We start from the raw sequence: 21,240 nt of genomic DNA, 5'->3' as shown, positions 1-21,240 counted from the left end.
ACATGGGTGACAGCAATCCCTCCCTCCCTCCCACCCTCTCGTCCTTGCACCAGCACCTCTGCCATCTCAAGCCTGTGCAATTAAGCCGAGCTCTAAATGCAAGGTCTGTTTTGCGTGGCACTCAGTTAAGCAAACAGGCGTGATTGTTATTTTATTAACGTGGGTTAACAATTCCGTAAATATGCCGAGGTAGTTTTCCAATCCAGGGCGTCTTTTATCTTGAGACATAAATAACACAACTTAATACGAAAATGAGCACTTCATTCCCTGTGGCATCTTTAGCCTCTCGTTCTTGGCTGAGAAATAAATTATCCTTTGCAGTAAATGAGGCAGCAGTCATCGGCTTCGTGCAATTCACGAGAGAAACACCTTAATTTCACGTTCGGTATCTAAAAGCGAATTTTGCATGTAGTTTACAAAGAAGAGCTGAGACCATCAAGAGGTCGGAGCCTGCGCATTTCATCTTCCCACGATAATTACCGCGGTCGTACATATAATTCGTCTCTGTGACACAGGTTGTGTCCCAGAGATGTCGCGGCACTTAGAATAAAGACAAAAACCAGGCTGTGGGAAACTACTTGCGTTATTTCTGCTCTAAAGTACTTTTAGCAAAGTACTATCACACACACAGACACACACAGACCCGCAAGTGCCTAAGAAACCCTTAATTATTTGGTAGGTTCTCTAGCTTTGGCACCCCATGGTAAAACACTGACATCTGAGCTGCTGGGGGTGTTAAAAATTCACTCCTAAACTGACAAGAAGATAGCCAGACATGGAACTTTTAATTTTTTTTCTTTTACTTTCCAAGGTCCCCTGTCCCTTTTGTGTTCCTTTTCCTCCCTTATTTCCTTCCTTTCTCTGGGAGGGGCAGCGAGGGCGGAGGGGGGCTGAATCCATTGGATTCTCTGGATTCATATAAATGAAAACACACAGGGAGCAACGAAGCTGGGAGCATGAACCTTAGCAGCCCCGTCCTGCTCCATCTCCACCTATTGCTTTAGCAGACGAGAGGGGAGAGAGAGAGAGAGAGAGACTTATTTGTATGAAGGGTTTATTTACATTAGAATGAAGCGACAGTTCCTAGTCTGGGAAGTGATAAGTACTTGGCAAGTCATTAGGTAGCAGATAGAGATCAGCCCCTGGATACATAATTGCCTGCCTTTCCCATACTCGTTTTTGAGAGCTGGGAGCTTTTTCGGGAGGGTATGCGGCATAACAGTGGGGGTGCAGAGTGGGGGGCGGCGGTGAGGGCGCTCAGCCCTGCTGAGAGCCGCGACCGGGCGCTGCCCCTCTGCGGGCGGCCCTTGGCGGGGGGCACTGCAAAGCCCCCCGCCCTCGCGAAGGGCTTCGCGGGTGGAGGCCGTCCCTCAAGCCGCCGGTGCCTGCGTGGGACAGCGGACAATCGAGGGAAGCCGCAAAGCCGCTTGCCCCCGGGGAAGGAGCGACGATGCCGCTCCGCACGGCTCCGCACGGCTCCGCACCGCTCCGCACCGCTCCGCACGGCTCCGCACCGCTCCGCACGGCTCCGCACGGCTCCGCACCGCTCCGCACGGCTCCGCACGGCTCCGCACCGCTCCGCACCGCTCCGCACCGCTCCGCACGGCTCCGCACCGCTCCGCACGGCTCCGCACCGCCGCGGCTCCCACCTGCGCGGCCGGCGGGCGCTGCGCGGGCCGCGGGCGCCCCCTCCCGGGCCGCCCGTGTCACCGCCGCCCCCTGCCTCCGCGCCCCGCCGCGCACCTGCCCGCGCCCCGCCCGCCCCCGGCAGCTCCCTCTCCCCCGGCTCCGCACACCCGGGGTTCCGCACCCCAGCGAACCCTTCCCGCCGCCGCCGGGCTACGGGAGTCGCGGCCGCGTGGGGCGGGTTCCGCGGGGCACGGCTCGCTGTCGGAGGTGAGCGCTAGAGCGATGCCAGCTGTGTCCAGGCCATTATGTTCTTCCCTCGGCCAAGGAATGTCTTTATTGGTTGCCAGGCTTGCCAATAAAACTTGCGAGTGAAAAAGCCTTGGTTTCCAGGAAAAGTACTTCTGTTTTTTAACCTCCCCCTTGCTGTCCAATTACTGATGTGTTCAGCCTCCAAGGAGCAGCTTTGTAAAGCTGTCTGGTAAACTCAGAGGCAGATGCCTTCACAGAGTTGCCACAGAGATGCGTAAATGTACACACACATATACATACACGCACATGAACAGCTACATGCACGCACGGTTTTTGGGGTTTTACAAGGCATTTATGGTTATTAAGTACAATCACACCAAAGAACTAGTCTCCTCTAAGGCTCCTAGGAGCTATGGTAATATAGGTAATAAAACTTAGATATCTGCATATGCACTTTTATGAAGCCACAGATGCTCTCTTTGCAGTTATTTGCACAGTGCTGGAAGTAACTCATGCTTGTTTATGTACAGAAAACAATGTCTCACTCGGAAAAAAGAAAAGCACAATAAAAAGAGGTGAAAGAATAGTTTAAAAAGTAGAGCTCTCAAGCTGTAGCTATTATTTTCCACAGACCACAGGGAATGCACAAAAGAGATGGTGTTTTAAAAGCACCTTGTGTAATAAACACTTGAAACTTGCAGCTGCAGGAGTTCCATGGCTGTGACGCTAAGGCAAGCCCCACTTTCTAGTAGTCTCTGCCCTCAAAATGAAGCAGCATACCATTTAAAGGTAAAAGAAGTCATCATTCAGTTTCTGAGTGTGTTACAACTGCAGTTTCTCATTCTTTCTCTCCATCTCTGCCTCCATAAGGCCACATGCAGTACCATTTCTGCCAGTCTGTGAACAGACTGGTAGGCATGATTTGAATAGAAAAGACGTACTGAAGAAGAAAAGAGCTTTGGCAATATGTATTTCAGTGTCTCCCCTGGAAGTGGATTGAAATCTAGCTATTTCAACTGCTACTTTTCTTCACACAGTCTTAAAGGGATAAAACAATGGAAATTCTTTAACTTTTAGAGCTCTTAAGGATGTTATTTTAAAAGATGTTCCTTCTTTCACCAAATAAAAGCAAAGCACAAAGCTTTCAGACTTTCTTTTTTATCCAGGTGACACTGGCTCCCTTCATTAGACTGCTGTGTGTTGGATATGTGGCTCTGGCATGTCACCACCTCACCTACTCAGCTCATGCCCCAATTCCTGCCCCAGTGAGACCGGCTGGCCAACTGGGATGGCAACATGGCCAATGTTTGCATATAAGGATGGCATCAGCCAAGCCAGGCAAGGTCAATTCCCCTATTTTGCAAAGCAGAAGGGACTGCCAGACTACATTCAGTGGTAGATGACCAATGAAGAGGTGCTACACTTGCTAAATACAAGCACAGGTATTTTAAGATCATGCAGCATGAAGAAAAGTGTCATTGACACTTCATTTAAAAAAATCTATTTAACTCAATAACCTCTAAAATAGAGGCAGAGATTCTTAGCCAAGACTTACATTTAAAAATAATTGCACATGTATAACTGTGGGGTATAAGTGTGGGTTGTTGGATAGAAAGCAGGTACACAGGTTTCCTTTAGCACGTGCTTTTGCTTTCAAGAATTGTAAATGCTGCAAACATTGAAGCAGCAAGTTACAAAGGAAATACTTGGCATAGGACACTCTGGATGGTATTCTTCCTGCAGTTTAGATGAGCTTGTCAGGTAGCAGAAAACAGCATTTCTCTATTCACTGGAGCCTTTTGGAAAGCTGCTGTGTGACAGGGAGGCTGTTGGAGGCAGAAGTGTTTGCATAGGATGGAGACTGCAACTACCGTAACCGTCCCTGTGGCAAGAACACCCACAGAAACAGGTAATTTGCCCCTCCCACACCAACTAACAGCCAGAAGCAAAAAATGTTAAAGTAACTTACATCATCGTTTGCCTGTATCATTACTAAGGAGGAACTGAAAGCTGTTTTATGAGGAGCAGACAGACAAAACTAGCTTGAGCTTGAGACATAAAAAACCCAAACCACTAAGATACCTGAAGGCATCCCAATTAAGTGATATTACCATCCCGATCAAGATGCAGTCATTGTTAGTAAGCACCCCTGATTTTTAACAGAGATATTCCAATTAAGTAGATTTCCTGATTAGGTGCACTTAAATTAAGTGGAGAGAATAGTGTGGAGAAAACCTGGATGGCTTTTTATAAGAGCCAGCTTCAGAGAGGAGCTTTGTCACTTGCAACCGGGCATAAGTGGAGTTCAGGCCACGTAGCCCAAAATCATGGCAATGCACCTTTGCCCCACACTGAACAAGCATTTAACCTTGGAGGCATCCAGCCTCGGTTGGTGTCTCCATCTCTTACCTGCGTGTTCCCCAAGCACTGGTAGCTCTGCTGCTGGGCATGCCTGCAACCGCCTGAGTCAGAGCATCTTGGCACCTGTTTTCAGCCTAAATCCCAGTGGGATCCAAAAAGGAGGCAGAGTGGCGTCTCAGTACCCGCAGGGTCTGATTCAGGAGATAATGTCTTGGGCTTTGGGACAAATTTGAAGGGAAGGGAAGGTTCTTATCAGCTCTGCACCACATATCTCTGTATTTTACAGGTCCCAACTCTGGCCAGATCCTCATGGTTTTTGGATGCAGTGACTAGAAGTCACACATTTTGGCAGGAGTCACATAGCTTTTTATGCTGTTGCCTCTCTCCTTGTTACTCAGGCCTTGAGCTTGAAGGTCTAAAGCACAGGATCTGGAAAAAAAATTGCAGACAGCAAGACTTCCAAACACTGGCCCTTTAGAAAGCCCTGAGCTGAACCTGCCAAGCGTGCTGAGCAAAGGAGAGAAGGTTATGAGGCTTACATCTAGATACATTGTGCTTAATATTCACCATGGGCACAGCTACAACTGGAACAACTGTTCTGCACAGGAGAGAGCTCTGCAAAAGAAGGTTGCAGTGATAGGGGTGGCACCCCTGGGCCATGGGAATAGTTTCATGTCTCTCCATGCATCTGTTTCCCTCCAGAGGCTGGGCATGTCTTGCATCTACACAATAAGGGAAGGAATGTGAGCCCTCCACCACACCTCTAGCTTTCAACATTTGCTGAGCCTGTTTGTCTATTTTGGTTTTGTTTTGTTTTGGTTTTTTTCACCTCTGACTTTCGAGATTGTAATCTCAGCAGGGTAGGGACGGCCTTGTGTTCTACATTTGTACACTGTGCCTGAGATCTTGAGCTGATGTGCTAATAATGAATAAGCATAATTTTCTTGGGGGATACTCTTCAAAGATTCATCTGGAACTGATTGGACCGGGGATAAAGTAGACCATTTCCTTTGGAAGAGAAGGGCTTATGATAACCACTCAATTAAAACAATCACTTTCTGAAGAGGTGAACACAGGTCCTTTATTCAGTAGTGTTCGTCATGGATTTACATAGACTGAATAGTACATCATGTCCCTCTTTCTCCTAAATTTAGGGGAATGGCAACATCCGTCTACATTTCTTTGAAGAAAATGATGACATGGAGTTTTCTTGCTGACCTGCAGCAGAGGTGTGCTCTTGATGTGTGCCTGTTTTTCAATTTGCCTACCCATAAAAATTCCAAATGTACTAGTTTCATGTAGTTATTTTGTCTCAGAGGTCTCCTGCATGTGTGTCATCCTGACCTTCCATGGCTGTGTGGCATTGCAGTACATCAGTCCAGAAAGTCATATTCGAATTAACATTTGAAATTAATGTTTAAAAAGATTTTATTTTATTTATTTCTTTTCATAGTCTGCTTTCCCTTTCAAATGAGGCCAGATCCCCAAGCCATTAAACTGAATTGCATCAGTTGTGGCTCTGGCTTGAAGAAATTAAAGGCAAGCACCTGTACCAGCTCAGCACCACCACGGTGAATGCACTCGCAGGAGTTCAGCCACTGAAGAGTGAGCAAGACTAGAGCTTGGATGCTGCTGCTAGATTTCATGTGTGTGTATTATGTGCCAGGAAGAACCATGGGGTGGTGTTTGGGAAAACTGCTGGTTTAGGCAGTTCCAGCATTGAGATTGGTTTCTTACTCTGAAAGCTGTCCCTCACAAAGTGCAGTGTGTAACAGTGGCATAGCTTTGTTTTTTTTTAATGCAGAGTTAAATGTGCTCGTTAACTCTTCAAAATAATGTTATCTCTTCCAGTGCATTTCCCATTGAAGTGAATGGAAATGTTCCCATTGACTTTAAAGCACAATTTCCTCCACCTACTCCTTCTTAAAAGACTTAATCAAGCATGTTTAGTGGAAACCTATGAGAGTTGTCTAATGACTGGCTCGCTTTGCCCAGGGAAAAATGTAACTATAAACTGAAACATGATGCTGAAAACGAAGTTTAGTAGAAAGTGTTTAGTCTAGCGCTGGATGAATGATGGAAGCTTGTATTTGCGAATAATTTATTTGACAATTGGTGAGGGGAAAAAAATGACCGAATAAGTTCTTTGCTCGTTTTTTCTTGCCTGTCTACCAAACTGGCTGCACAATGCGCAAACAAATTGCTAATATTTATTCAGGAGCAAAGAGGTCAGCTTTTGTCAAAAATGTTTTTAGCAGTGGCTTGGACAAGCACCAGATTAGCTTAATTTTCTTGTGTCCTCTGCATAGTAAACAAAGGAAGTTGTGCTATTAGTTACTGAATTCACTGTGAATTTTGCATCTTGCCAGCAACACTTACACTTTATTGCAAATCTTCTGTTGTAAAGACTCTGCCAATACTGGAGCTTGGCTTTCATGCCTGCAGACAACCTCCTGAGACTGTAGAGACCTCTAAAGTGAGTTTCTCTTTATAGCCTGTCCAGGGGGTGCTGCCCACCTTCAGCCTCTCTAAAAGGGGCTTCTTCCGAGTCAGGTGCAGTGTTGCAGACAGCAGCTGTGTACAGGGCTGAGAGAGCAGGAGCTGCACTGCTAAAGAAAAGGTGTGCTTTGAGATCAGGAAGGCTGCCATCTTCACATAGGATGATGCAAATAATTGCTGATTGCCAGACAGAAGGTTCTTATTAATTATTTTCCCTTAGTGAGAGAGGAAATACAGACAGTGGAGTCTCTGAAGAGCTGACTTTATTAGCTTGACCTGACAGCAGTACCGAGGTGTTTTGCTTGGGGACAAAATCCACGTTTTGCCTTGCAATTTAGTAAGCTTGTCTGCATTGCCTCCCACGCTTCCTCCTACAACCTTTCCCTTCCCCTGTGACACACCCAGGCTTCTTTTTTGCTAGTCCTTCATCCTCTGCTACCTTCCTGCCTTCTCCCAAGCTGCCACATGAGCTTAAAAGTGTTCTAAAGTGAATATGTAGTTTAATATTTTTTTGTCCTCCTCACCTCTTTTAAAAGCAGACAAATATACTTTCTGTGCCAAACACTGAAGGTACAACAGCATACCTCCTTCCATAAATGACCTCTTATCCCAAATCCAGTGCTGTTGCTGTCAGTAGGTTTCAGAAAAAAACACGGGCTTCTTGTGGGGCTGAAATGTGACTGCGGATTTCCCAGAGCACCTTCAAGCTCCATGGAAATCAGGGGAAGCTGCAGGGTCTTGAACACCTCTTAAACTGGGTCTTATCAGCTTGATGCCTACCCACACCTCCTCTATACACCATCAGCAGTTGCCTGTTCTTATGCTTGTCCTCTTTGAGAGGGTAGTTTTCAGGTGCTTAATTCAATTTGATATTTTCTGTTCCAAAGGGAACAGCCCACCCTTCTTGTGGCTTTACCTCTTCAGAGCTGTGTGTGTGAGAGCACAGAAAAGGGAGGCAAGATGAGTCTTTGCTCCCCAGCCTTTCTGAGTTCTTCCCCAAAGAAGTTCTTCCCAAAAGAAGTTCTTCCCATGTCTTCCCAAAAGCTGCCTGACAGTGTGAAGGAGATGGCTCATAGCATCATTTCGTTTTGGGCCATGGGATCTACTTGCCTCCTCATACAGAGAAGCTCAGATCTGGTCAGGGCTGTTGCAGAACAGGGAAGGGAAATTATGAGACATATAAACAGCAGTACACAGGATTTCTCTTCAATCGTAGCTCAAATGAGCTCCCAGTGCACATAGAGGAGCACTGACTGATTAAATGCTACAGCCCTTGGTTTTATGTGCTGTGTCACAGAGACCAGAAGTGCACAGAAATACACTTAACTCCATGCTACAGACTGAAGAGGTCACAAGTGATTTTGTCCTCACACGACCCAAATTCAGACCAGTCTTATTTGTTTGGCTACAGAAGCTGGGTAGGTGTCAGCCCAGCTCCTGGCATAATTTGGAGCAGTTGCAAGGTGGTGAACTACGTGCTGCTCTCACAACCTCATCCTCCCACCTGTTTCTGACAATAAAGAAGAACGGAGTAAACCTGGGGGCTTTTGCCCTGGCTACTCCCCCTGGGCATCTGGCCTCGGTGACTCAGTGCCAGGAAGACAATGCAGGAGAATAGTGCAGTGTGTGGGAAAACCATGGTCAGCCTGAAGCCTCTTTTGCTGTTGCCGGCAGGTCAGAATATGTCCTCAACAGAAAGAAGAGACTAAACCTCTGTCTGCCCTGGACTCATTCAGGGATAGTTCTTCCCTAAAGCCCCGAGTGTGAACTGAATAAATCATAAACACGGACTTCAGGGTTTGATGCTTGCAGGGCTGCTCCTCGGTTGTTTGTCTGAGGTGAGTGTGTTTCCCTCTGCATGCTTCTTGTAGGACCAAGCCCTGCTGTGCTGCAAAGAGTCACCTCTGCTCCTCCTGGAGCCAGAGGCAGCTCAGGGTAATCAGCACGTACAGAAATAAGCTCTGACAGTGGAAGCCTGGTAAGAGCACAGTTTAATTTCACTGTGGTATGCAGCACTCCAAGAAAACTCCCAGACTCAGTTCTTTTCCTTCAAGCACAATCCCTTATCAAGGTCCTTGGCAGCAATTCACATACAGAAAGGAGCAGCTGTCATGGTATTCCCACATACAAACACAAAAAACAACCCCTCCCTGCTTTCAGTGCAGCAATGTTACGTAGTACGAATAATTACAATATTTAACACTTGTATCTGTGCTTTTAATCTTCAAAGCACTTAACGAGCACTAGGTACAGGTAATTGTAGCTGCAGAGTGATGTGGCCATTTGCAAGAAAAAGAGAATTCTGTGCGTGAGTGCTCCAGTGGTCCTGTGCAGGGTGGGCACAGAGCAAATAGCGCTGTAAATGTTCAATGACACAGACTCTCTTGACTGTCAGGGTTTATTTTTTTCTTATCACTGATCACTATTCCCCTGCCAGAGGTCACCGATTTCTCAGGTCTGCTGGTGGAATCACTCACCCTATGGTTTCCCAACCCATCTCAATCCCAATGAATTTGGTTAGGAAAGACCTGTAACCTGTAAACCGTGTTAGCTGACCTGGCGTGTTTTCACTGGCATGGAGGAGGGAGTGCTTGGATGAGCAGCTCAGCTGTCACACCTGGGAAAATGGGAACTCCTGGCAGATGGACAGAAAAGAAGGTGACTGTGGAGAGGCTTGCAGGAGGCCTGTAGGAGGCTGGCAACTGTGGCAGCAGGCACAGGAGGTGTATATCTGACCAAGAGAGACTAGCCCACGCTAGTTCTTCCCCATTTTGGTTTCTCTCTCTGTCAATTTGATATGAAAAGCATCACTGTAAAAGGCGTTATTTGTTTCCTTAGTCTTCTTGCTGGATCCATTGTGGCTCTTGGCTCACAGTGGAGAACGAGAAAGGGTAGAGGAGAAGTTGTTGAGCTGCTTTTAATGTTTTTTGCTTTCAGATTTTTTTTGTGAAGCAGAAGAACAAAAGACAGCCCTTCAGTCGTTTTGTGAGCAGGAAGGTCACAAGACAGTTGTTTAGTCCTACCATTTTTATGGCCATCCGTCCAGTATTGCCTCAATGTGCAACATTGGCCATTTAGTCTTGCAATGATGCCTCTCTCTTCTCTCTTGTTTTGCTTTCTTACTAAGATTGCTCATCCACAAGTACTTGGGTAATGCCTCTGTTGTTGCTTAGAGTAGGCAAATGAGATTAGTGGATGTGAAATGCATCATCAGAGCATGCAGCTCTACAGGGTACCAGCTGCCAGCACCTGGGAAGCCAGAGCATCACCTCACATAGGGCATCCTGACCATCCAGTTCTACTCCCTGCCTTCACAGGCAAGAAGGCTTTGTATTTATTAATGTGAGTGAGGTGATCACTCTGGCAAAACAAGGCAGTGTTGATCTGGTCATGTCCAATTTCAGTGACCCTGTGAGTCTGTGTACTGACTGCACTGTTTAGATAAGTTTGGGGCCCACGTACCTTGTAATTTGATTTTAAACAAAGCAAATACAAACCTAACTGCTGGAACCTTTGTTTTCACTGGAAATCACACTCTTATCTGTGCAGTATGAATGTCTGTCCTTCCTGCTGCTTAAGAGGAAAATGAAGGTGATATATAATAAGGTAATAACAATACATTAACAGGAATCAGTTCATTCAAAGGGGTTAGCTCGGGGTTTGCTTTTATTTTAACTGTATGTGCACATTATCATTTTCCCCTTGAGGACTGTTTTGGGGAAAAAGATTGTGAAACGCTGAGCTAGTTCTCTCTTGTGCTGCAGCTTCATTATTATGTGCATAGCTCCAGAAAATTAAATCTTTACTTCATGAAAATATTCCCCATAACGGTGTTGTCTCTGTCCCTTTGCTTAGTAAGGTTTTATTAATATAATTTTTTCAGGTTTTTAATTATGAATTGGATAAAATTTTTTCTTCTAAGAACTACACTCTTGAAATGGATTGATGAGATGAGAACTTTTCCTTTCTCTTAAAAAAAAAAAAAGAGTTTCTAGACCTTGTTGTTAGAGAGGAAAGCATCCTATGAGTGCGAGCATACCTCAGAAGAAAGAAAAAAACCTCTGGGAAGAAACACATGAACAAACCAACCTCTGTAGTTTAACCTTGTGACTCTTAAGTTCCTCCTCCTTTCTGAGGCCTCAAATATTGGAATTGGCAGTGCTGTGGAAGGGGTAGCTCTTCCAGACAGCTGCTTCCAGGCAAGCAATGCCCTGGGAGACGGAGCAGACCTAAGCTCTCAGCTTGGTAACTCAGTCTCCTGCCTGTACAGTTCTGTGGCAGGACTGTCTGCAAGACGAGGGAAAAAAAAAAACAACCAACCCTGAAATCATCTCCCTTGCTCGCACCTTTCCAATTAAGTGCAATCAATTGCTCAATCAATCTTTTGCTCTTAATAAAGTCTGTTATCTTTTTCTTTCTAATTCCCCTCCAGGTTTTTAACAATTGTTCAGACAGACACAACAAGCAGCTTTTGTAAAGGAAGAGTGTAGGCGTTTCCTTTGGCTGTTTTCACTTTCTGCCTATGATGATGTTATGCTCCGCACCCTCCCCAAATCCTAATCATATACAATGAGTGTGCTGGGAGCCCATATATTTTTTTTTCCAACTGGCATGGATTGAGTACCCTAATTTCATAGCAAAATCATGCCAAAATATTTGGGGGGGGGGGCACAGGGAGGGAGAATAGACATTTTGTCATCTTTGTGTTGCTGATGAGTCAGACCATTTAAACTAAGGAAAGATTTAAAAAAGAGGAGGGAAGTGCTCTCCAGCCTTATCTACTCCAACATTAATTTGGGTAGAAGGTAGGAGTGGAGGAAGTCTGAGCAAATCTGTTCCTTGTTCAAGTTGCCTTTAGATGGTTACCGTTGTCTGCAGGCTGAAAGAAGATGCATTAAATTGTTGCTCACAATTGAGTGACTGTGGCAGAGAGGGAGAAGCTCCACCTGCCCTCATATTGGTTTTGTGTATGTGCAAAAGCCACGCATGCTTGATGTGCATACGTAAAAAAGACCAGCACTGGCTTCCATTGCATTGCTTCAACTCCCCTGCATTCCTTGTGGGAGGGAGACACCTGCACAAAGCACATTCATACCTCAGTGCACCTGTCCCTGGTAGGTTTAACTCTTCTGTCTTAAAAAAACAAGTAAACTGTCTTTAATTGACATAATCATGCAACTGCAAGAATTATCTGTGGGTCAGGCTGTGTCTGGAAACAGAACTGGTCGGTCCCATTCAAAGTGGATGAGAAGACTAGATGGAGCAGATACCAAGTAACTTAAAAAAAGGACCAAAAAAAAAACGTCGTAAGAGTTAGGAGTGACCTGAATGGGAAGAGGTAAGAGGGTGTGGTACTGTGGAAAGTGCCAGCAGCACAGTCCTTACTTAAACTTTAGTTAGACTTGCCTGTGTGTTGATTTTACCACAGGGACAGTCAAGTCAGGCCTATATATTTAACGGGAAAGAGAGGGGCAATGTCAAGGAAGTGGCATCACCTTACTGTGGAACTAAAACAAACCAAGTTAGTGGGAAGCCTTGCATCCTAGGGGAGCTGGTGGCAATTACATCACACAAGGGCACATTTGCACTGCAGCAGCTCCTGCTCCTTGTCAGCAAACTTGAGTGAGCCTTGTGCTTGTGTGCCATGCTGTGGGCCCTGGATGGCTGTGCTCAGGGTTGGCCTCTCCAGCAGGTTTTACAGATTGTAGCAACCCTGTGCTCCTGTGTTTGCACTGCCATCAGTCCCTCAGTAAGGGGATTTGAAGCTAACTCAGCAGGGCCCATCCTACATGCAATTTCTGCAGTGCAGACATGCCCTGGGACATTAAAAAGTAGGTAAAACTCAGATGAATATGCTAAAGGTGGTAACAGGATAATAAGAAGGAAGTTCTTTTCTACCGGATGGGCCATTTTGAACTCTATTTTTGAGGCTAACTCTGCTGGAAGGTGAAGAGGTAAGGAGTAAGTTTGCTCATTTTATTATCACTGGTCACAGTCTCCAGCTGGCTCAGTTGCAGGCAAAAGCCTCCAGTATAGCTCAGAGGAGGTCTGCTCCCAATGATCCCAAGTGATAGTGCCTGCAAGGTGCTAGTATAGCAGTGGAGACCAGTAGGATATGGAGGTTTCTCACGAATGCCCCTTTGCTTGGCTGCAGGGCTGGATGAGCTGTGCAGGAGCTGCTGTGCTGGTGGCAGGCCAGGATACTATCTCCTTGCGCTGGGGTGATCCTCCCTTGGCTGGGTCTTCCTGCCTCAGGGCTGTTTGCATTGTGAGGATGGCACAAAGCAGCCTTACTTCAGGGAAGGATTGGGGCCTGGGCCTTATCTCACTTTGATTCTATTAAATAATCTATCTGTCTGCCATGTTATTTACATAACTCTTATTTAAATACTTTTACATCAGACACACTGAATCATGAGACTGAAAGTCTAGACGATGCTTGCTGGGCTCAGCCTGCCTTTAACCCTCCTGCATTGCCATTTTTCTTGTCTTTCTCTTCAGGATTACCCTGCTCTGCCTTTGGCCTGTGAGGGACATATGAAGTACCTGGTGGTCCCAGGACCTCGGAGTGAGCAAAATGAAATTGCAGAGGTGAGAGAGTGAGAGCACAGAAGGCAGATAGAGAGGAGGGAGAGAAGGCATCAGGGAGGAGGGAGATGCAGTGAGTTGTTTGTCTGGTTTTACTAGGTCAGCTTGGAGTGAGACTGCAGGGCACATGGCTTTGAACAGACAAACTTAGGGCAGGACTCTAACCCTGGAACTTGCCTTCTGGCAGGTGTCGCTGTGGCCAGCTGCTGTAAGAGATAATTCATTTTGGGGAGAGCAGAAGGAGGTACAGCGTTGCCTTGTGCTATGTGGGCTTATAGGGAGAGGCTAGAAGCTGGGAATTGGGACAGGGAAAACGGAACAGAAAAGACATTTATTATTTTCGAGAAAAGCCAAGAAAGCCCATTCATTTCCCCAGGTTCTGCCCATTCCCCTAAAAATGCATTATAAATTACTAATAATTAGTAAATGGCTTGTGTTATGGCATGTTTGATAAATTCATCTGTCTCTCCTTCTGAAGGCACATTCCAGGTTTTATGCCTCGCTGCCACAGGCCTTGCTGTTATGATTTCATTATATATTGGCTTTGATATACGTTTCCTGAGATACTTGGGTGCTCTGGAAGTGAATCCCTGCTTTGGAAAAGAGGAGGATCGAGTCTTCTGGCTCCTCATCTTTTGCTTCCTTGGGAAAAAGGTTTGGTCAAGTGCTGCTCCAGCCCTGGCTGCTGCTTCCAGAGGGCTTGGGGATGTCAAGGCTGAGATAGAGCAGCACTTCCACCTAGTGGTCTCCATAAATTAAGGCAATTTCTCCAACCTGGGGATTTCTAAGTCCGCAACAAAAGTTTGAAGTTAATCTCTGAAACTGTGAATCTTGCCCTAATAAGCAGTGGATTATTCACATTCCAGAGAGAATAAAACAGTAATCCGGGTTTTATTTGCATTTTCAAGTCATTTTTTGGACCTAGTTCCGTGGGAATCGATGTGATTTGTTAGACCACAACTTCAGGTATGGCATGACAGCAAGGTGAAGCAGGGAAAATCATGTGTTCCTAAACTGAAGAGCAATGCAACACAATACTGTGCTATGCTTACCAAGTACTTGGACCCACCTGTGCATCCCACAGCACATTACACATGTCTGTATTCACCCCCAGTTTACAGCTGGAGAAAACAAGGCGTGAGGGAGTATAGCGGACACTTCAGCAAACAGTATCTGTTTTGGATCCTTGTTTCCGGGTGCTGCATGTGGATACTGCTCTCCAGGGAAGCTGAGCAGTGAACTGAAATGGGTAAGTATTTTGAGCACATATGGATCCAGCATGGCACAATCCTGGTCTGAGGGATAGTGTTCCAGTGCAGATAAATAACCACCACAGCAACAACCACAGCAGAGTAAAATGTAATACCAGAGGAACCTCAGACCCTCTGGAAACCAGACCTAGTGTCTCAAGCTAAGCTCTCTGGGAACTGAGACCTGCTCATCTTGTGAACAGATACTTGTTCATGATACTTCTGAGCAAGTTAAAGGGGCCAAGATGAGGATTACTAGGTGGGGTTGAATCCCACTGACAGACCTGTCGGTAGCAAAAGCCCTATAAACTTCCAAAGGGAAGGCTCAGGTTTGCTGTCTGCTACTGCCATTGCCAAGCTGTTCTGCCTCCTTTCAGCAGCTGTTGTGAAAGAGGAACTTGCTATTCTACAAGGGCTGTTTCCCAACAAGGAGACTGAAAGGGTGGAATTGTTATTGTGAAGACTGGGGAATTACACACACACAGAGGCACACACAAGCACACACACATATACCCACACCTCCTCTGACTCCTGTGAAGGGAAGTTGGGAGTTCAGAAGTGAGGTTCAGAGCAACTGAGGTGATTCTGCCATGAATGGCAGTATGTGATTGACATCTCTGGGCTGATTCAACATCCAGGCATGATATGAGGTGTGTTGAAGTTATTTTAAGGTGCTGTGGCCTGCCTTAGGGTATCCTGAAATTCTGACACGCTGCCAAATATTTGACTCCCTGGGGGAAGGGGGGTGATCTTCTGATAGCCACACCCTCCTGATTGGCTGCTCAAATGCAGTTATATTAAAAAAAAGTCTTTATTGACAGGAAAAAAAGCCCTATTTTTTTCTGGAGGAACACACAGGTCATTGTTCCTCTTCTGCTGTGTGACTCATCAAGATCAAGCTGTCTGTTTAGTGTATCTACTAATGCAGTTAACTTGGAAAACCTAACCCATAAGTGCTTCTTTTGTTTCCTAAAAAACAATCACTGGATGCCTTTTGAAACTTTCCAATTTTTTTTTAAGCCCTGCCGTGTTTTGGAACGAGAAGAGCACAGGCACTTTCTTGGCAAATCTTCCGTAACCTTTTCTGTTCCACCCTGAGACAGTGCCTTCTTTTACTGGGCTTGCAACAGAAGTGCTTTACACCTCCAAAGAGAGGAAACCTTAACGGCATGCCTGTGAGCCGAGTGAGCCTGAAGGCTGGCATAATGTCACAGCTTATCACTAGATCAGGTCCGAAATATGTTCCTGAGGTCCAGACCCTGAGCGTGACCTCCCTTGACCCGATCCATCAGCACCTAGTCATGATCTTCCTGGGACAGGAGCAAGATGCAAGCCTTTACCCCAGTCCCCCTTCCCCTCCCAGAAACATATAACATTTGTGCTCAGAGCTTCTTGTGTCATGGAGGTGGCTGTGGTGCCAGGACAGGAGCACTGGGGATGCAGATGCACCCGTGCCACTCTTTTTTGCCCATCCATCTGTTGCACAAGGGAATGAGATTGCAAGAGCACATTGCTCCCCCAGCCACCTCCCTGTGCAGCTGCCTGCATCCTGCCCCTTTGGCATTGCAGAATTGCCCCATGTGCAATGCAGCTGGGAGAGGGCTCTGCCCACAGAGGAAACTCAACCCTCATCCTGAAATGCAGGAACGTTTCTAAGTGCTTAGCTCAGAACCAAAACCCTTGGATTTTAAAATTTTTTTATTTTGTTTTGTTTAAGGTGTTAACTCCTAAGTTCTTTCAGATGAGGTTTTGGTCAGAGATGGGCTATATGCAAATAAATATACTATCTCCAATTAGAAAGAAGAAGGACTTCAGACAATGCACTTATCTCAGTACTGCTTGGGCAGTTGAAGCAGCTGCAAGAAAGCTAATAGCAGGGTTGAAACCAGACTTGCCAGCAATTTCTTTCTTGGCCAGACAGTCAATTTTTTCATGCTTTGTCTGGCTGTCTCTTGGTATGGCTGCACAAGAAGAGCAGTTTTACTTTCTTTCGTTATTATATGTATATTTTTCTGCTGAACTCATCTTTGACTGCCATAACTCAGTGGCACTCTGTTTCCAAGGAAGCTTGAGTGACTGAATAATGAAGATGAATCGTGATTCCAGAAAAAAAAGAAAATTCTTCTTTTCCGTGCAGCCCAACCCCAATAATCTGCTTTTGCCAACCTGCCCCTATGAAATAAAAAAGAGGCATTCATTTGTACTGCCTCATTTTCCTCTGTGTACAGTGAAAGGATTTTGTCTTGTAATCTGTCACTCTCACGTGGACTCTCTAAACAGCCTGTGCCCCCTTCCACTCCAGGCAGTACAGAGAGCAGATATTTTTTAATAGAACTTATTTGACATACCTATGTGTTGGTTTGTAGCAGAAGTCACACTCTCTGGACTTGGTTGCAGCTGGGATCCTCCTCTGGACAAAGGTGACGTGTCTTAGAGTGTCTTTGGCTTGGCAGGAAGGTTTATTAAAATACCACAAGTTCAGACAATGCTGGTTACAAGGAGTGCACAGTGTGTTGTATGTGGGAGGACTGGCGCAGAGTTTCCAGTAAAAATGAAGTGACTTAGAAAACTCTTCTTCACCCTGGCACATCCCAGGGAGCGTATTCTGTGTCTGTGTGTCTGCTCGCACTCGGTGCACGATGTGTGCTTGTACGTCTCACAGAAAATCTTGGGAATCATTTAGCTCCTTGCTAGTGCATAGCACAGGTCTCAAAGTGTCCCAGGGTGTATCCTTTTTTGTCCAATGAAAGCCTGTCTCAGACTTTAAGCATAGCAGAGGCCATACTTTCAGCTGCTGTAAATCAATGAAGTCTCAGGGAAGCTGGTGGGGCTCTGCCATTTTACATCAGCTGAAAATTTGGCCCTTGCCTGTGCCCTGTACTCAGCCCTGAAGATGTGGGCAGCAGAGGCAGGAGGCAGCACCCCATGTAATGACAGCCTGTGGAGCTGGAGCACAATGCCTGCAGTGAACCGCCGAGCTAATGCAATGCAGTTTCATCATCTGTCCAGGCAAAATGAGGACACGATATTGCAAGACACTTTCAGGCTGTTGCCACAAGCTATTTTACATGTCTTAGAGTCTTCAGCTGTCACAGGAGTGGAGGTCTCAGACTTCTTTGTTGGTGGTGAAAAAAAAGCTGTTTCTTATTCCTTTCCCCTGGCTTCTCTGCATTTCACAGGACAACGAAGGTTTCCTCTGCCTTTCATTTATTTGGTTTTTCAATGCTACATTTGAGTTCCAATTAGACCCAGGAACGTTTTGTGATCTTGGCAGTAAAGTTCCAAAGAGCTGATGAGGGGCTTGAACAAGAACTTCCTCAGAAGGTGGAAGTCAGTGACTTCAACAGATTGAAGGCACTTTGTACCAGCCAACTCACCAGCCCTGTTCTTTTCAATAATCCTAGAGGACTTGATCATGGCTGAACATTTTTGGCTTTTGCTCTTCTTCTTGTCATCTTTAAATTCATAGTTTGAATGATAGTTCGAATTATACATCAATTTTGAGTTTAAAAATTTCACAAAGAGAGGAAAGTACTTTCAGCTTTATTTGTTTAAACTGATGGATTAGCATTTTTTTAACTTCATGGCCACCTTGTAGGTCATTTTCCAACTGGCTCAAGTCTACAGATAAGGTACCTAGTGATAATTTAACGGAGTTATGCTCACTTGTACCTGCTGACCCTCACTTTTTATTTTCTGCTTTTGGCCCATAAAACCCTGGATGGGTTGAGATCTGGCAGCCTGATAGATTAGGTGTTTATATGTGCTCCAGGAACCCACCTTTGCTAATACCTCCCCTATCTCTTGAGAACCCTGTAAAGACAAAATATGGTTACCTTTGTGAACTGCTCAGAAGTCAGGGTTACTAGTCTGTGGTTATAAAGTATTGTCTGCTTTTGGTTGCTTGTTAGGGCTCTCGGTGACTTTTTCACTTCAGTTGAGTGTCTCTGGGACAGGACACAGACACATGAGTCAGAGAACTCAAGGACTGTCTGTCCCTATCTGCTATTGAAGCCAAAGACAGCTCTGAGTGAGGCTGTGAGGCTGTGGGTACAAGTGTTATTTTCATCTGGAATGCAAGTTCCTGGAGCACTTTGAAAACCCCATTCTGTGCCTGAGTCAGCAATGCAGTGTTTGGCCCATGGTGAGGTAACTACTTGCTGATCCTGTTGCCAGCAGCAAGCAGACAAACCCAAACCTTTCAGTCTGTCCTGTGATTTTACTGATGTCATGTCAGTCTGAAATACAGATGAATATGACTCTGTTTCAGATACCAAAATGTCTCCCATCACCTAAAGATGTACAGTGATCTTCAGCAGGAAAGGAGGATATCAGTGACTAGAAATATTGCTGCACTTCTCTTTATTCATTTATGTGAGTTGTATTGGAAACAGTGGTGGATAAAGGCAAGCAAATAGGCTCCTGGCAACACAGCTACTGCTTTCCTGAGCTTATAAACTAGGACAGTGATGGAGATATCCTGAGCTGTAAATGGTGCAATAACAAAAAGTGGCAAAGTAGTGAGTGAGTAGATGTACTGCAGGGGAAAAGCAGTGGCAGAAACCCAGCCGTAGCATGGGCACTTCAGTTCACACATCAGCTACTTCCCTCTCTGAGGGAGAGCTCAGCTCAAGGATAATGTTTGGAAATAAAAGTGGAAGGACACACATGTATAAGGTGCTGTTTTGAGGTCTCAGGCTTGCTCATCTTCCCCTTTCCCGTTTCTCTAGGTCTCTTAAAAGAGGTTACGTCCCTCACTCCCCATTGCCACTGCCTCTGTGTGCCTCCCTTTCCCTGCCAGGCTGAGCAGATGTCAGGCTGCTGTGAGCAACCTGAGGACAGTCCGAGTTGGAAGCAGGAAGTGTCAGATCACAGGGGCATTTTCATTCTCCCCCACCAGCCTTAAACCCTTTTCTTCAGTCATTGCCACTGCCTGAGCCACTACTCCAAGTGCAGGAATGAGCAGGTCGGGACTGTTATTCATGCTGCCAATTGCTACCGGTCTTGGGGCAGGAACAGGGAGGAAGAGAAAGGACGAGTCCTGCTTTTCTGGGGTCTGCTCTTGTCCTTCCCACATCCCTCACAGCTCAGCTCCCTTTGGGAGCAGTTGCAGTGTCCTAAGGAAGCTCAGTAGTGGAGATAAGGTTAGCAGCCTCTCTAAAAAGCCAGAGGAGGCTCTAAAAAGTGGCAAAGAGCAACAGGGTTCAGGCATGGCTGCCTGCCCTGCACTTCCTCTCCTTGCAGCCTCCACCGACATGTGGTGGGAAGGTGCAAGAGGTGGTGCCCCAGGAAAAATCTCCTCCAACTGGGGACATACTATGTTTGCAACTAGGATGCTCAGTAAAGAATTGCATCTCTGGGAGATGTTGCAACTTTCAGCTGCAGATTGCTGTCTACCTTCTGAATGTCCCTCTCAATCTCCTGTAGGATTTGCTTAAGTAAAAACTTCTGGAATAATTTCAGTCAAATGAACTGGTTTAGAAAAACCCTTCCATTTAAGTAATTTGAGCTACTTGGGTGTAATATGCTAAGGATACCTGAGGACTCTCTTGAATTAGAAGACCTGTAGCTGGTAGCAGTGACATGTAGGTAGGGGGACTTTTGTCAGTGACATAGTTGGGGCTGGAAGAGGACATTTGGCCAGAATGGCTGAAAAGTCAGACTTAATTATGGATCTACTGCTCCTCTTGTGATACCAGCCTTACACTGGTAGACAACTCCAGTGTTGAGAGAATCACTCATAAATTACAGTAAAGTGAGGAGGATGAGTGCAGTAATAGAAAATAGAATCTGTCATGTATTTTGTTGCATATGTAACTCTGCAGGCCTGAGACGGAAGCTCTTTGTCCGAAGCATACATATATCCAAAGCTGCATTCAGCTCCTTCTACACTTCAGTGGGGTTAGGGAGGCAAATTCTGAATGTTATTTGCCAAGCACGTTACTAAAAACATATTTACACTGAGAAAGATCCGTGGATGAAGCAGTTTTGGAGAATCTGAGCAAACGTCAAAAGTAACCTTAAAACCAAAGAAATTTTACTGAAGAAAACAATCAAATATATTTTCATGCCTAACCCAGGCAGACTGGATAAAGGCAAAAGTGCTGAAGGATTTCATCTCACTTTGGGGAGATCAAGTGGGAAGGAGATATTCAGTATATACCTTTCCACCTTCCCAGAGAGAGGATGCAATCCAAACCTTTTCTAGTTCTGGGGCTGCCATATTTTGGAATGCTGTTGTGTCATTATTCAGATGGAGAAATGTCAGACACGGAGACTCAGTTTATGCTAGTGAATCCAAGCATACCTGGCAGCCTTCTTTGGCCCTGGAAGATGGCAGTCCATGCTAGTACACTGCTAGCATATTGTCTGGCATGAACATGGCCCAGTGCAACTGATACTCTGTCTGAACAATTTTTGGGTCTGGTCTGGGCACTGGAATGTGCCAGGGACCATACCCAGTTGATGGTTTCCTGGCTGCCACCTCGTTTAGGAGGCTCATTCACTAGCACACTGTTCTCCAGCCTCTGTCCAACTGGCCTGGAGGTTTAGTCCCAATGCCATAATGGTCTAGTTCACTGTTATGGACACATCCTGACTATAACCCAGCATGGGGTATGCATGTGGCATACTGGAATTCAGCATGAATATGTTAGCTACTCTA

Source organism: Lichenostomus cassidix, chromosome 2 (assembly GCF_008360975.1).
Source record: "Lichenostomus cassidix isolate B80296 chromosome 2, HeHo_3.0, whole genome shotgun sequence".
Taxonomy (NCBI): Eukaryota; Metazoa; Chordata; class Aves; order Passeriformes; family Meliphagidae; genus Lichenostomus; species Lichenostomus cassidix.
Note: the sequence above shows the minus strand (reverse complement) of the source record.